Source organism: Nicotiana tabacum, chromosome 18 (genome assembly GCF_000715075.1).
Source record: "Nicotiana tabacum cultivar K326 chromosome 18, ASM71507v2, whole genome shotgun sequence".
Classification (NCBI taxonomy): domain Eukaryota; kingdom Viridiplantae; phylum Streptophyta; class Magnoliopsida; order Solanales; family Solanaceae; genus Nicotiana; species Nicotiana tabacum.
Window position 1 is genome coordinate 47,745,216 of NC_134097.1, and position 15,713 is coordinate 47,760,928.

General features: G+C 38.1%; 1 long non-coding RNA gene across 1 annotated transcript; it reads right to left on the reverse strand.

Annotated features, from left to right (window-relative positions):
• On the reverse strand, window positions 1-8,523 carry LOC142172900 (uncharacterized). Its single transcript, XR_012702050.1, has 2 exons — window positions 8,161-8,523; window positions 1-4,197 (listed from the first exon to the last, which is right to left on the reverse strand). It is a non-coding gene; the product is annotated as an uncharacterized LOC142172900 (long non-coding RNA).
• Between the last annotated feature and the right edge of the window lie 7,190 nt (window positions 8,524-15,713).

Here is a 15,713-nt window from a genome sequence, read left to right on the forward strand (position 1 = left end):
TTTAAAAATATGGTGGTTGGTTTGTGGCCTTGACTTTGAGGGCGATTGCTCCTTCACTTCCCATGATAACTGATTTCCACTAGAGGACCTTGCTTGTTTATGGACTAACCACTTTCTCTGTCGTCCTTATCACAGAAAATACCCTTTCTCCATTCGAACCCAATTCCCTTTATCTATTGCATTGTTCATGAACTGACATTTATCAACCTTTGTGTTTCACCGAAAATACCTTTGATCCGTCCACCTAACACCATCCATCTATTGCATCATGCTCTTGTGTTGACGTGTACTGCACCTTTGTGTTTCTCATGAATTCCAAAGCACGTTAATTGCCATACACTTAGTGTGCATGCTGTTCTTTCTTGACTTAATTCACTGGCCTTGGCCTTGAAGTCTATTGTTCCCTCACTTGTCACGATAACTTGGATTTCTGCTTGGAAGACCTCTCTTGTCACTGGTTAAACACTTTCTTTGTTGATATCATCATAGAGAATACCTTTGACCCATTCACCCAACATCCTCTATCTGTTGCACTGTTCATGAATTGAAATATACCAAACCTTTGTATTTTTCATGGACCCCAAAGCATGTTAATTGCTACCAACTCAGTGCGCTTGTTGTTCTTTCCTAACTTATGCCACTTTGATGCGGTCGCCAGATCATGTTTTGTACAGTTGGAAAGATGGTGGCAAATTTTGAAGTCATTTCTCACTTGTTCTGACCAAACAGACTCAGGAAGAGGAAGTAAACAAGACACAAGGAACAAAGTAAAGGACAAGGGAAAGAGATGACTCCTAACAAGAAAACTACAAAGTAGAGATCTATCATATGTGGATACCAACTGTAATGACCATGACATGCATATGTTGTTTAAGTGGCCTAATATGTCAAACAAGTCTGATGTTCAACTCTTATTATACCCCTGAACCGTGAAACTAGCTTCAATGCTCAGATTATCCAATCTGATTCACAACCATTATTCGACTTGTAGTGCCCGAAGGGTTTTCACCATCAAACCTTTCTCATTTTGTTCTTTCTCTCAACTTACCGTCGCCTCAAAGTGCCCGTGAAAGTTTTCACCAATAGGACTCTCTCATTTTCAATTTTTCCTGCTTGGACTAGAGTGTTGCCCTTGATATGATTCCCCTGTACCTGCTTGACTCAGCATTTCTCGAAGACTGTTCAGAAGGTCTTTTTTGGACCGTAACGTGGGCTTTTGGACAGGGTTAGAAAGAAAGGGTATAAAATGCTCAAAACAATTCACATGGGTTCAAAATTACAACTTTCGGAATCAGATTTCTTACAACAACCACAACTTCTGCCCCAGTTTCTTGCTTGAGGACTTTTGGATTTTTATTTTGATGGGACCGAACCGTGAGGCTGCCTACGTATCCTGAAAAGGAATCAGGTCGAACGTAGTTCATGACATAGGAATCACTTCGTTTTCGTACTTTTCTTTTTTTTTTTTCTTTTTTTTCTCTCTTTTTTCTTTACGCTTTTTATCTTTTTGTTGTTTTGTTTTTTTTCTTTCTTCTTTTTCTTCTTTTTTTCTTCTTTTTTTTTTAATTTTCATCTTTTCTTTTATCTCTTTTCCTTTACTTATCTTTCGCGCTTGCGTTTCTGATCTTTGCTACTGATTCCAAAAGAGGGGTACGAAAGGAAGTAAGTAAGGCTCAAATGGGGTAACAAAGGATAAAGTGTTTAGATAGCAGAACAAAAATGCCTTCGTCATTCCAATCTTCAAAGCATTGCAAATACAAACAACACAATTAAACAAACCAAGGAAACATTTGTAACATCTTTTGATTGCACCAAACTTAATGACCGTATCCACACATTCGCCTTCTACATCTATTACATACAAAGCACCATTGGACAACACTCTCACTCTCATTACCACGAACGACCCCCTACAAATTTGGGGCAAACTTGTCGTTATCTTCACCCGATGCAGCATGATGCATTTCAATAGTGTATTTTTATGTTCTATCTGCCCCAGTTTCACACAATTCGGGCTTGAAGTGATCTCAAAATGCCTTCACGTATTTCCCCCAAATGTCCCTACATCTTCAACATTGTTTCGTTGCTTCATAATTAAACTAACTTTAAGACCAGGCCAGGAATTACGTATGCATGTCATGTCGCTAGAGTCAGCAGGAAAAGAATTATAAAAGGAGGAGATAACTAAACAAAAAACTGACTAGAAATAATAGAAGACAGGAAATTGCATTAGACAGACGGTGAAACGGTTCGAACAACAAGACAAGCAAACAACAATAGGGTTACAATCTTGGAACAAACCTAGACAACACTAAACAAGTTACTACGACTAAACGAACTAGGCAAAATAAAATGATAGAAGGGTTTGAGACACAAGACAATGTCCGGATTACAACCATGAAATAAACAACAGAAATGACAACAAAATGAACCATCAAGACTCCTCCCTAGCTAGCCAAGAAAGGAGCGTCTTTCCAATTACCAAGCTCGTCATCTTAGCCACTGAGTTCCACATTAATATTACCAAGACCATTACCAATTTCAATATCATTAATTTCACCAAGTGGCTCCTTGACTCCACTGACCAACCCTTCGTAATTTCCAACCACTCCAACAATCTGTGCGTTGTCATGTACCTGTAGAGGATTACGTGTGACACTTAGGGTATTACTGCCTTGGACCACAATTATTCCTTCTTGAATCATTCTTTCTATTTCCCTTTTCAAAGCACGACAATCTTCAACATTGTGCCCCTGGGCATTGTAATGGTATTCACACCTTTTAGCAGCGTCAAAACTTCTCGCATATGGGTCTATATAATTTAGAGGAATAGGTGCAATCATGTCGTAATGCTTTAATCTCTCAAACAAACTTTCATAGGACCCTCATATTGGTGTAAAATTATCTTTCAGCCTTTATTCCCTTCTACACCCTTGGATTGAATGTAGGTTATAGGGTACTTGGAAATTTTGTGGAGGCTGGTGGGGATTTTGCGGTGCTCGTGCTAGCCTTTTGGAGTGACCCAGTGGTTGGACAGATGGCCGGACATTGTTCGGAGGATAACACTGGGGTGAATTATGTGGAGTTCGGGGATATTCATGGGGTTGGTATTGAGTCTGAAAGCGTCTAGAAGGAATGCCCACTGGATCCTATCATTGGCGGGGCTCAGCAGCATCTTTTCTATCAACGGGAGGACTATCCCGAGAAACTTGTTTGTTCCATCTGAACCAAAATTCCCTAAAACTTTCCTTGGGTTTCTTTTCTATCTGAGATAGGGAGGAGCAGTCTGGGACACTGTCTATATTGTTCTGAAAGTGTCGCACGAAATCTTGAGCCATGTCATCCCATGTATGCCACTTACCGACATCTTGACGAGTATGCCATTCCAAAGCTGCCACAATCAAGCTCTTACTGAAATATGCCATCAACAAGTCATCTTTCTCTCCAACATTTCTCATTTCACTACAATAAACCCTCAAATGGGTTACCGGGTCTCCACATCCATCATACAAGTTAAACTTTGGCACTTTAAACCCTACGGGCAGGCGAACGTCAGGGAACATACACAATTCTTTGTAAGACATGTTAACCTGGTCTCCCATCCCTTGCATGTTGTTCAAGGATTGTTCTATGCTTTTAAGCTTCCTGGACATCTCATCTCGCCCTTCTTTTCATGTGACCTTTTCAATTTCAGCATGAGACTCATTCCGAGGGCTCTGTTTGTATGAGTCAAGAACCTTGTGGGAAACCTCTGGGGGGTGATATTGGGCATCATGAGCTTTGAGTGGGTATTCATTGTTGGGGATAGTGGATATGACAAGAGGGCAATTTTGGGGACAGGTAATTGGAGAACGAGTGATGGAGCTATTAGGGTGGTTGGGAAAGCCATGATAAGCGGGTGTATCTGGAGAGTATGGGGGATCATCCGGCACTATGACCGGAGTTTGGGTAAGGGTAGCATCTAGGAAGCTAGAAGGTTGTGGGGGTGGTGCCTTCCCAGTCATCCAAGCATGATACATATCCGTATTGTGTTGTCTTAACATCCTTACCTCATCAGCCAAACCGGTGTCCTGTTCAACCAACTGATTTTGGGCACCAGTAACAACCAACCCAATTCTGTTGTTATCTGTCATTACCTTTTGACTTTATGTTGTAGAGAGGAGTTACTACTGCAAGAACCACAAACCAACCAACCTTCTGCTATGAAGATAACAAAATGAAGTCATCACGTTAGTGTTAGGGCATTTAACATAATATAATATCATAATGCGTGCAATGCACCTAGTCACAATTATTATTTCTAAAATGACTCCGAGAGTATGAAGGTCATTTGGCATCATCCCAATTTGTTCATTTCAATCCTTTCTTTTCTTTGCTTTTCTAGCACCTCTTGGCTTGCCCATTTTCCTTTATTTCTCTCTCTTTTTTTAATCACCACTCTTTTCTTTCTCTCATATCTCACATCCCATAATTTCACCTCTTTTTTCTTTCTTTTTTTCTTCATTTTTTTCTCTTTTAATAATAAAAAAAATGATTCGATCGAACCTTATGTAGGTTGCCTACGTATCATGACGCCGCAAGAATTAGATCTTTACGTAGTTCGGGAAGATCGGGAATAAAGGAAACAAACTAACATTTTCATTTTGTTTTCTTTCTTTTTGTTTTTTCTTTACATTAGTGACTAATCCGATGAGAAAAGAGAAATAAAAAGAAGCAAATCTTTTTTTTTTTTTAATTTTCTAGACTGAATGCTCTATAACTTATTCTAAACTCAAGCTTAATGAGAACATATTTTTTCTTTTTTGAAACAAATACTCTATGGGAAATTATTAAGGAAAATCCCTACAAGAGAAGAAATATTTTTTTTGATTTTTTTTTCTTTTTTAAGAAGAAAATCTAAAGGCTAGACCAAAGAAAAATATTTAAATTTTCACTTGATATCCTCAAGAAAAGACTTCGAAAGAAGAAATGAAAAAGATAAAAAAACTCTTTTTGGATTTGAATTTTTGTTTACCTAAGGAAGAAACTCTGAAAATAAACCAAAGAAAAAGTATTGTTGTTTTCTTTTTCATATATGTACAATGTCCTAAAGTTCTAATAAAAATAAAAGAAATTTTTTTTCAAGTCATTTTTCATCAATTTCCCAAAGAAAAACCTCAACAGAAAATCTTTTTGAATTTTTGGATTTAATATCTTAAAACAAAACTTTTAAAGATGTACTAAAGAAAATTCTCTTTTTTTTTTGAATTTTTGGTCTTAATATACTAAAGGAAATATAAAAGCAGTTTTTATTTTGATATTAATTGTCTAAAGGAAAAACAACCTCAAAGGAAATTTTTTCATTTATAGAATGAGTATTTTAAAGAAAACTTATAACGAAAATATAAAAACGCAAAATTTCTTCTTCTTTTTTTTGACTTGTAACACATTTCCAAATACCAAATAAGGAATACAATAACAAAAGACTAGGCAAACTTAACTAGACTATTAAAAACTCTAACATCACCTAAAAGACCGAATACTACTATATATGACTAGAAAGTAAAACATGAACAATTGACTCAAAAATATAAAATGACTCCTCAAGCAACTTCTGAATGCAATGATCCTGGGGTATCTGTCATGCCCAAACTCCAGTAACTAAATCCACACATGTATAAGAAAACTTAAACCAACATTATGTGAGACAATAACATTCCCTACTAGACACATGCAAGACATGGTTGTGACTATTTTTTCAAAAATTAACCTATGTGGCTAAAAGTGGCTAAAAATGCAAGATATGGCTAAGACCCCGCCAAGCCAAGAACCTAAACTCACTAGGAAGATCGGACCCTATCTGGGTTGCTTACGTATCACGCCCCGAAAGACGAGAATCAGGTATGCGTAGTTCGGGCAGATTGGATACGAGCGAGAATAATAATAAAAAAAACAACTGACATATAGAAAACACATTTTTTTTTCCAAAAATGATGAAACATATAAAATCTTTTTGGATTTTCTTTTATCCTTTTTTTTGATTTTTGATTTTCGGAAATTGATGAAAAAGTGCAAAATTTCTTTTGAATTTTTCAAGCTCTTTTGTTTTTCTCTTAACAAAATGTAACTGAAAACATAATTCGGCCCCACTCGCTTTATCTTCGCACTTCAACCTCTTTTTCTTTTTCACTTGCCCTCAACTATCATTGGTCCACCAAATGACCCCTTTACCCTAGAAGAAATGCAACATGTAGCACGTAGGATGCATCAAGATGGTTTGTTATTTTGGGTACACCTGTCCTAGACGGACCCAACCCATGTGTTGAGTCCCAAAAGTCAGATGCACGTGATGCAAACAAGCGTTCCTACTAGGGATCCGGCATGAGGCTGAGTTATTCTAGGTTCAAAACCTGGGTATTTGTTCTAGACTGTGTACCCGAGCGGACAACTCGAGCCGAGGAGGGGGCTACATACCCGGAACCAAAAGGTCATCCGGCTTAGTAACTTGTCCGAGCCTCTTTGTTATTTCAAGGTTTGACACTAACAGAATAGGGAGTCTCGACCAGCGAGCACATCCCCGGAGATGAGAAGAGAAGGGTTTCATAACAGTTTATATACAGTTCAGATAATATCAAAGCGGTAAAAACAACATTTAGCACATTAGGCCCAAGTATGTAATCAAATATCAGATAAAGCCAAATACAACAATTTATCTAAGCTCGAATTCTAAACCCTGAACCAGAGATTCTGGGTTCGTTCCCTAGCAGAGTCGCCAGAGTTGTCACAGCTCCTTTTTCCTACACCCAGTAAGGGTATAAGGGAGTTTTTCCAATTTAAGTGACAATCGAACGGGATTTATTATTAAAAGATTCAGAGTCGCCACTTGGGAGATTTATGGTCTCCCAAGTTTCTAATCCCGAATCGAGGAAAAGATTGACTCTGTTTAACAGTCCGCGAACCAGAAATCTGGTTAAGGAATTCTGTTAACCCGGGAGAAGGTGTTAGGCACTCCCGAGTTCCGTGGTTCTAGCACAGTCGCTCAACTGTTTTATTCGGCTTAATTCTCTGATTTAAACAATTATGAACACATGTGCAAATTTTAGTTTTTAACCGCTTTATTTCATTTCTTAAAGAAAATTGCAACGTTATTAAAAATATGTCTGAAACCACGTCACATAAATGCACCCGCAGTCCGCAACACATTTATATAACATTATCGAGATTTGGATTTGGGTCACATAAATGTGCACCCGAGTTTAGGAAGGTAATATTATTAAAATAACGCGCCTAAAGCAACTACGCATTTTTAACTTTGCGAGGGCCATGGAAAATTCGCTAAATGTCATGCCTCGAATTCTAAGAATTTGAAAGAAATAATTAAATGAGGGCCATGCATTTTTTATTTTACTTGGCACGGCACACCGCAAATTATTCTAACCAAAGGGTTTCTAAATTTAATTTCGAGGGCCATAAATTGTACGTTTGGCTAATATGGCGCACCTTGAATTAATTAAAATGCCTAGCTGATTAATTGAAAGGGTAAGGGGAATTTCTAGTTTATTTAAGGCAAATGTTGAAGCTCGACTTAAGAACCAAATGGGTCTGAATTGAATTCAGAAATGTGTATAACTACATTTGACTAATCTTTCCACTTGATTTTCATACATCAACATAACAATGGAAAAATAGCTAAAAAGAAACTTCTACAAACATTAATATAAGATGCTCAGATTTAAAAATTATAAACTAACTCCAAGAACTCAACATATGAAAATGGCAGAAGTGATGGCTTCAATTCGTTCAAGCGGAAACTCAACATGGTCAAGCTACACAATGGTTGGTATAGTTATCATCACACATCACTGGAAGATAAGAAGAAGAGGCTTGAACAAGGCACAAACAATGCAACCAATACACAAGACGTGAAGAACATGATACATGGAGTAAATTCGAAACTATTACCAACATTGATACATGATCTTTCACATTTATGTCACAGTATGAGAATCCTAGTATCACAATTTCCTTTACAATTATGTCCGCACATTATAGCCTTCATTGATGGAATCAAATTATTATTACAATACATAAAATCCAAGCAATAATAAAAGATGAAGGAAACTAGTCGTGATTTTATATTAAACAAATCTGAAAAATACAGAGGTGAGAGAACACACTTACTTGGACTAGAATTGACCTTAATCAGCAGTTAAAACAACTAGAAAGCCAAGCAAGAGCTATCAGCGAAAAGGGAGACAGATCTCGAAGGCCGAATAAATGTTAAAATTCTCAAGGGTGAAGCTCAGCAAGGCTGTTCCAGCAACAATCGATAGTGATTAGCACTTCAAAGCTCAAAAAAATCGTTCAAAGCCCCAGAAAACATGTCGCAACACATAAAGGAGGAAACAACTTTTGAAATCTCTTTGTTTTTAATTACTTGCTTTGTATTTTGATCCGAGAGATCGATGGAGAAGAAGGAGAAGATCAGGGAGGCGACTCCTCTTCTTTTTTGCACTATTGCAGCCTTCAGACTTTTTGGCGTCTTTTCTTGTGTCCCTTAGAGTCTAGGTCTTGCCTTTTATAAGAAATAGTTTGGGTCAAGAGGGTATTGAATATGGTATTGGGCTTGGCTTGTGTGAATTGGGTCTTAATTAATTGGGCCATTTTAGGAATTGGCCCAATTTTAGAAGAAACAAGACCAAAAATACATTCTTCCTCATTTTCTTTTCTCCGTTTTCTTTTCTTTAATTAATTAATTAAAAATCCTAGAAATTAAAATCCTAGATTATCTAAAAAATGTGAAATTAAACTAATTAACTAACTAAAAAAATTATAAAAGCGTGCTTAATCCTAAATTAAAAAAGAAAAAATCAATAAAAGGAAAAAGTGTATAGATGAAATATTTTTGTGATTTTAGATTTTTATAAAATAAGTAACTACCGATTAATCCTAAAAATATAAAAATAAAGCCTAAATACCATGCGTGATATTTTTGGTATTTTTCATGATTTAAATAAAACTTAAACATGCAAAACAATTAATAAAAATCCTATGAAAAATCTACGAACATTGCAAATAGTGGGAAAACATTATTTTCTTGAATTTATGGGAGTAAACTCACATAGGGCAAAAATCACGTGCTCACAATTATCATCTCGTGACTCATAGTTGTTTTGCTCGTTCATGAATCTTGATGAAGAACCTGATTCTCTATTTCTTGATCTGTGATCGTACCTTTGATTGTCCTGCTTTGACCGTGAGTCATTTCCCGCAGGTCCCATATACGGCTCGTACCTATTTTTACCAGACCTTTATTCGTCTCTGCACGTCTCGTACTTACCTTTTCTTCTTTTTGAAATTGCGGAATTGTATCTTCTTTGATCCACAACATCGTGCTATACTTGTTATAAACATCATTCCACGTTGTAGCTGGGAATTCACGAAGGCTTTCCTTGAGTCTCCTCGTAGCTTTCGAGCTTTTCTAATTCAAGTTGCTTGTGAAAGCTATAGCTTCCCAATTATCAGGTACACGGGGTAAGGTCATTCTTTCACGTTGGAACCTGTCCACGAACTATGTAAACAATTCAGAGTCCCCTTGCTTGATCTTGAAAATATCTTCCATTCTTTTTTCAACTTTTTGAGCTCCTGAGTGTTGCTATAATGAAAGAATCTGCAAGCTCACCAAAAGAGTTTATAGAATTTTTGGGTAAAAGAGAATACCATGTTAATGCACCCTTGGTGAGTGTTTCACTGAATTTTTTGACTAATCCTGATTCAATCTCCTGCTTAGTCAAATCGTTGCCTTTTATGCCTGTTATGAATGCAGTCACGTGATCTCGTGGGTCTGTTGTTCCTTCGCATTTTTGAATATCAAGCATTTTGAATTTCTTCGGAATTGGAAGGGGAGCAGCATTTGGCTTCCAAGGTTGTTGAGAATATTTATCCATATCTACCCCTTTGATTACGGGAGGCACCCCGGATATTTGCTCTATGCGGTCACTTTGCTCCTTGAGCTGTTTCTGCAATGTTAGTACTAAATTTTGTAAATCTGAATTAACTAAATTATCTGGTTCTCCCTCTTGCGATTCATTGGGAGTTCCACCGCTTCCTGAATTAACAAGCCCGGAACGAGGGGTCTCCAGAGTGTTGTTATTTGGAGTAGGTGTGGATGGTGCAGCATGTAACTGGCAAACCAAGGCCTGAACGACTTTATTGACCTGTGCGGTAATAAGTTTTTGCAAAGCCTCATCCATAGATTCAACATTTTCGAATTGAGCCTGTCCATCTGTATGAGATCCCTCAAGAGTGCCTTCATGAGATCACCGAGGAGAGCCTCGTGGAGAAATAATCAGTGCGTTATTATCCTGAGGGTCTCTCTGAAGTTGTTGGTTTGTTTGGTTTTCTTGGTTTCCTTGAATGTTGTCATTGTTGTTCGACATAGTTGATGCAACAAGGAAAGTTAAGCAAAAAGAAAATAGATTATCAGATTCCCGGTAACGGAACCAATTTGTTTAACCAAAAAATGGAATTTTAGTCAAAACTATAATTTAAAAGAACACGGGTTACTGATAATTGAAAGAATATGTAAAAGAGAGTAATTTGGATAGCAAGAATATAATCAATAGAAAAACAAGTAAACCAAAGGATATCCCAATCATATTTTGTGTCCTTACAATTGATCAGATATCTCCCTTTTATAGATATCTTGGAGATATACGTTTTTCCCAAATCATAATGAGGTTATTATGAATAATTAAAGACATTGAATGCTACGTTACATAATCATTATATTTAATACAAATTCTCAAACGTATTCAACATTTAATGCCTATTAAATACTGTATCTACACTCTTTTCTATTGTCAGATCCATTCCTTTTGATTCTTGGATATAAATGACTTAAATAGGTACGGGCACTGAATCCTTCGAATAACCGCTCGTGCCTCTTCCTTTGCCTTTGCTCGTTTCCATTGTTGCTCGTGCCTCTTGGCTAATTGTAATTCTTTGACCATTTGACCAGTCCACGTGTCTTGACACGTTACCTTTATATATAAATACATTTTTTCACAATACACTTCTTATGATGCATCTTAATGCCCTCGAAAGATACAACATGGCCCCAAAATGTAATCGAGTCCAATCATAACTCACACGTTGAAAACTTGGCATATACTGACTGTCCTTCAAGGTTTGAAGTACGATCTGAAGATACTGCTCATGCTCCTCTCGACAGTGGGAGTAGACCAAAATATCATCAACAAAGATGATTACAAAAGAATCCAAATAGGGCTTGAATACTGATTGATCAGATCCATAAATGTTTTTGGGGCACTTGTCAAACCAAATGACATTACTACGAACTCATATTTACCATACCAAGTCCGAAAATTTTTCCTAGGGATATCTGATGCCATAATCTTCAATTGATGGTAGCTAGATCTCAAATCAATCTTCGAAAACAATTTGGCACCCTGAAGCTGATCAAATAGGTCGTCAATCCTTGGAAATGGATACTTGTTATTCATTGTGACCTTGTTCAACTATCTATAATATATGCACATCTTCATCGAACCATCCTTCTTCTTCACGAACAACAGTGGTGCACCCCAGGGCGAGACACTTGGTTTAATGAAACCTTTATCAATCACATCCTGCAACATCTCCTTCAGTTCCTTCACCTCGCTGGTGCCATATGGTATGGTGGAATAGAAATGGGATGACTTCCTGGAGCCAAGTCAATACAGAAGTCGATATCTCTGTCATATGGCAGCCCGACAAATCTGCAGTAAACACTACTGAAACTCACGCACAACTGGTACTGAATCCATGGAAGTAACCTCCGCACTAGGATCATGATATAGGCCAAATGTGCTAGATATCCCTTTTCCACCATATGTCGAGCCTTCACGTAAGAAATAAACTTGCTAGTACAATGGTTAAGAGTCCCCCTCCACTCTAATCGAGGCGACCCTAGCATGGCTAAGGTCACAGTCTTGCCATGACAGTGAAGAATGGCATGGTAAGGTGACAGCCAATCCATACCCAATGTAACATCAAATTCCACTATATAAAGAAGTAGAAGGTCTACCATAGTCTCAAAGCTCGTGATAGAAACCACACACGAGCGATAAACACGATCTACAATAATAGAATCTCCCACATGCGTGGACATATAGACATGAGCACTCAAAGAATCACGATTCATAACCAGATATGAAACAAAAAAGGATGATACATATGAATAAGTAGAGTCGGGATCAAATAAAACTAAGGCATCTCTATGGCAAATCAGAATAATACCTATGATGACGGTGTCAAATGGCTCTACCTTAGGTCTAGTTGTAAATACATAAAAAAGGGGTTGGGCCCCACTACTCTGACTCGCCTCTCGGACGACATCAAGTTGGCTGGCCTCCACCTCTAATGTCCTGACCTCTACCTCTAGCTGGCTGAGCTAGCAGTGCAACAACGATCATGGAACCATAGAAACCCTACTGTGGTGTATTGCTCTATGTCCTACGACAAAATCTCACAAACCTGCCTCGGATCTCCACAAGTATAATAAGTCCTCGGCTGCTATGACTGCGGACACTAGGACTGATCCTTGTCAACGTAAGTAAACACTTTGATAACTCTAAATTGGAGGTGCACTAATAGGAGCTAAAGGTGTGATGTAGGCTAGCTGCTCAGGATGAGACCCATAAGAACCACGATTACCCGAAACACCATGGGATACCTAAAGCCCTGACTGAATTGTCCTAGGAAGAAAGCCCTTACCCAATGAACCCCTTCCTTCAGACAAAGCACCACTGAAACCACCAAAATGATGAGGCCTCTTCTCAGATACCGCCTCCCTACCCTTACCACGAGTCATCTCGATTCGTCTAGCAATCTTTACTGCCCTTTGGAAAGAAATATCATCCCCAATATCCTTGGCCATATGTAGCTTGATATGAAAAGCAAGACCATGAATGAACCTCCTCACTCTCTCCCTCTCAATAGGAAGCAAGATAACTAGGAGAGCGAAATCAATGAATCCGGTCTCATACTGGGTAACAGTCATGCTACCATGCTTAAAGAGCTCAAACTTCCTGCGGTACTCCTCTATCTAAGTAAAAGGAATGAACTTCTCCAAAATAGCTGCAAAAACTGATCCCAAGTGAATGGCGGTGAAACACCTAGTCTGCCCCGCTCAAAATCCTGCCACCACCTCTTGGTAGATCCGGTCATCTAAAATACTACAAAGTCGACTCTATTGGATCCACAATACTTATTTAATGCAACACCTCATGGCAACGGTCAATGAAATCCTATGGGTCCTCAGAAGGTGTGCCACCAAAGCGAATAGGAAATAACTTTAAGAACTTGTCTAATGTTATCAATCCTTCAGAAGACATTACGGGTCTCTCCTCGGCCTGTATAGCAACAATAGGCTGAGCCACCAACTTGCAGAACTGTTAAAGTCTAATATTCGTGAGCCATCTACTCTGGTGTGCGAGTAGCGAGAGTCTGTCCTCCTCTCCCAGCTCGAGAGACGGCTGGCGCCACCAGAAATGCACTGGCCTGGGCCACATTCTACATAAGGCCCACCAAGCAGACTAGAACATCCTAAAGTACGGGGGTATCAATGAATCCCTTCGTGACCTATGCTTGTCCAACTGGCACGGTCTAAACAGGAACCTCCTCCTCCCGCTCGATCTGAGGCTCCGAAATAGGTATTGTTGCACGTTCTATAGGCTGAGCTCTTCTTTGGCCTCTGCCTTTGGCTCGACCTCGGGCCCCACCTCTACTCCAGGGAATGGAAGCAACTTGAGGCACCACCTCCTGACCCGCCGTAGATGTTGTGCATGTTCTCGCCATCTGTGAGAGAACAAGAATGGAGTGACTCAAACTTCAGTGACAGAATAAAATGGCAAGATAGAGAAAGAAAGAAGTGAAATTTTCCAGAAGCTCTATAGCATCTAGAAGATAACTGCATACGTCTCTGCACCGATCCTCTAGAATCTACTATGATACCAACTTGTCACGACTCGAAATCCCACCCTCTGGACTTTGATGGCGCCTAACATTTCAGTTGCTAGGCAAACCAACTTTAGTTAGATTACTTAACCAGGTTTTAACAATTCGAATCAAATCATTAATAAAAAGAAACTACAATAGTCTAAAGTAGATATAATAAGTAAAATGTGGCGTAACTAAACAAATCCTAGAAATCTGGTGTCACGAATACATGAGAATCTAGTGTACTATAGAAAAAGTCTGAACAAAGATACAACTGTCCAAAAATAAATAAATAGTAAACTGGATAAAGAAGGGAACTTCGGGGTTGTGGATGTCGTGCATCTATACCTCAAGTCTCCGATGCAACTGAATCCGAACAACAACACCACCAAAATGCCACTGGGACCAACACCAGTATCTGCACAAGAACTGCAGAAGTGTAGCATGAGTACAACCGATCCAATTTACTCCGTAAGTGTCGAGCCTAACGCCGATGAGGCAGTGACAAGACTATGACAAGGCACATACGTAAATCATGTACAAGTATATATATATATAAAGCAACAAAATATCAAGTAAGATATGTAAAGTATTACCTAGGAGGGGACATGTAGAAAAGGAAGTACAAAAGAGCGACAAGTGCAAAATCATCGAATAACCGTTATCCAAAAAGAAACAATAATAATTGGACCATGTAAATCATCAATCAGATATCCAAGTAAAGCAAAGAAATCAATAATGGCACTTCATCACTCTTCGTGCTTTTACTCTCATCCTCGCCTTGTAATATCATAAATTAAAGGGCACAACATCACCCTTCGTAATTTTACTCTCAACCTCACATGATGTGATAAATGATATAATAAGCAATCAAATGCACGACATCACCCTTCGTAATTTAAACCTCACAATCTCTCAATAAATAATATTGTATGCAAATAAGGCATGTCAACACCCTTCGTGCTTTTCACTCTTCCTCATCCAGAAACAACATTAATCAAAAATATCAAAATAAGTTAGGAAGCTATTTCACTTCAATATTAGTTTAATGATAGTTCATCTTAACTTTCAAAATTCCAATCTAAAACAACCAATAGATATGAAAGCGAACAATTATTGAAGTAATAATCTAACTATGGCATGGGAAACATAGTCATGGAAACAACATAATATAATAAAACAATTTCCACCCACATGCTTTAACCCATTAACAACGCATATATACTCGTTACCTTACATTTACGCCTTCCTAACACATAATTCACATAGCAAATAGACCAACAAGTCCTAATCCCTCATGTCAACCTCGGTTTTTCCTTTAGAATTAGCCTCCAAACCAATTAAATCTAGCCAAATATAGTTTAAAGAATTCAAAATATGCTTTAGAAACTACCCACGTGTGAAAAAGATTCAATCTTTAATGATTTTTGAAAAAGTCAACCAAAGTCAACCCTAGGCTTGCTTGGTCAAAACCCGAGATTCAGACCAAAACAAAATTACTCATTCACACCCGAGCCCGATTATGTATTTTAATTCGAAATCCGACCTCAATTCGAGGTCTAAATCTCAATTTCTCAAAATCCTCAATTTCTACCTAAATCCCTAATTTCTACTATTAAAAATCCTAGATTAAAGGTTAAAATCAACGAGTGTTTATGGAAATGTAACAAAACAAGTTAAAATAAAATAACAAGTGAAGTTGGGATGAAAAACCTCTTCAAAATTGTCGAGCT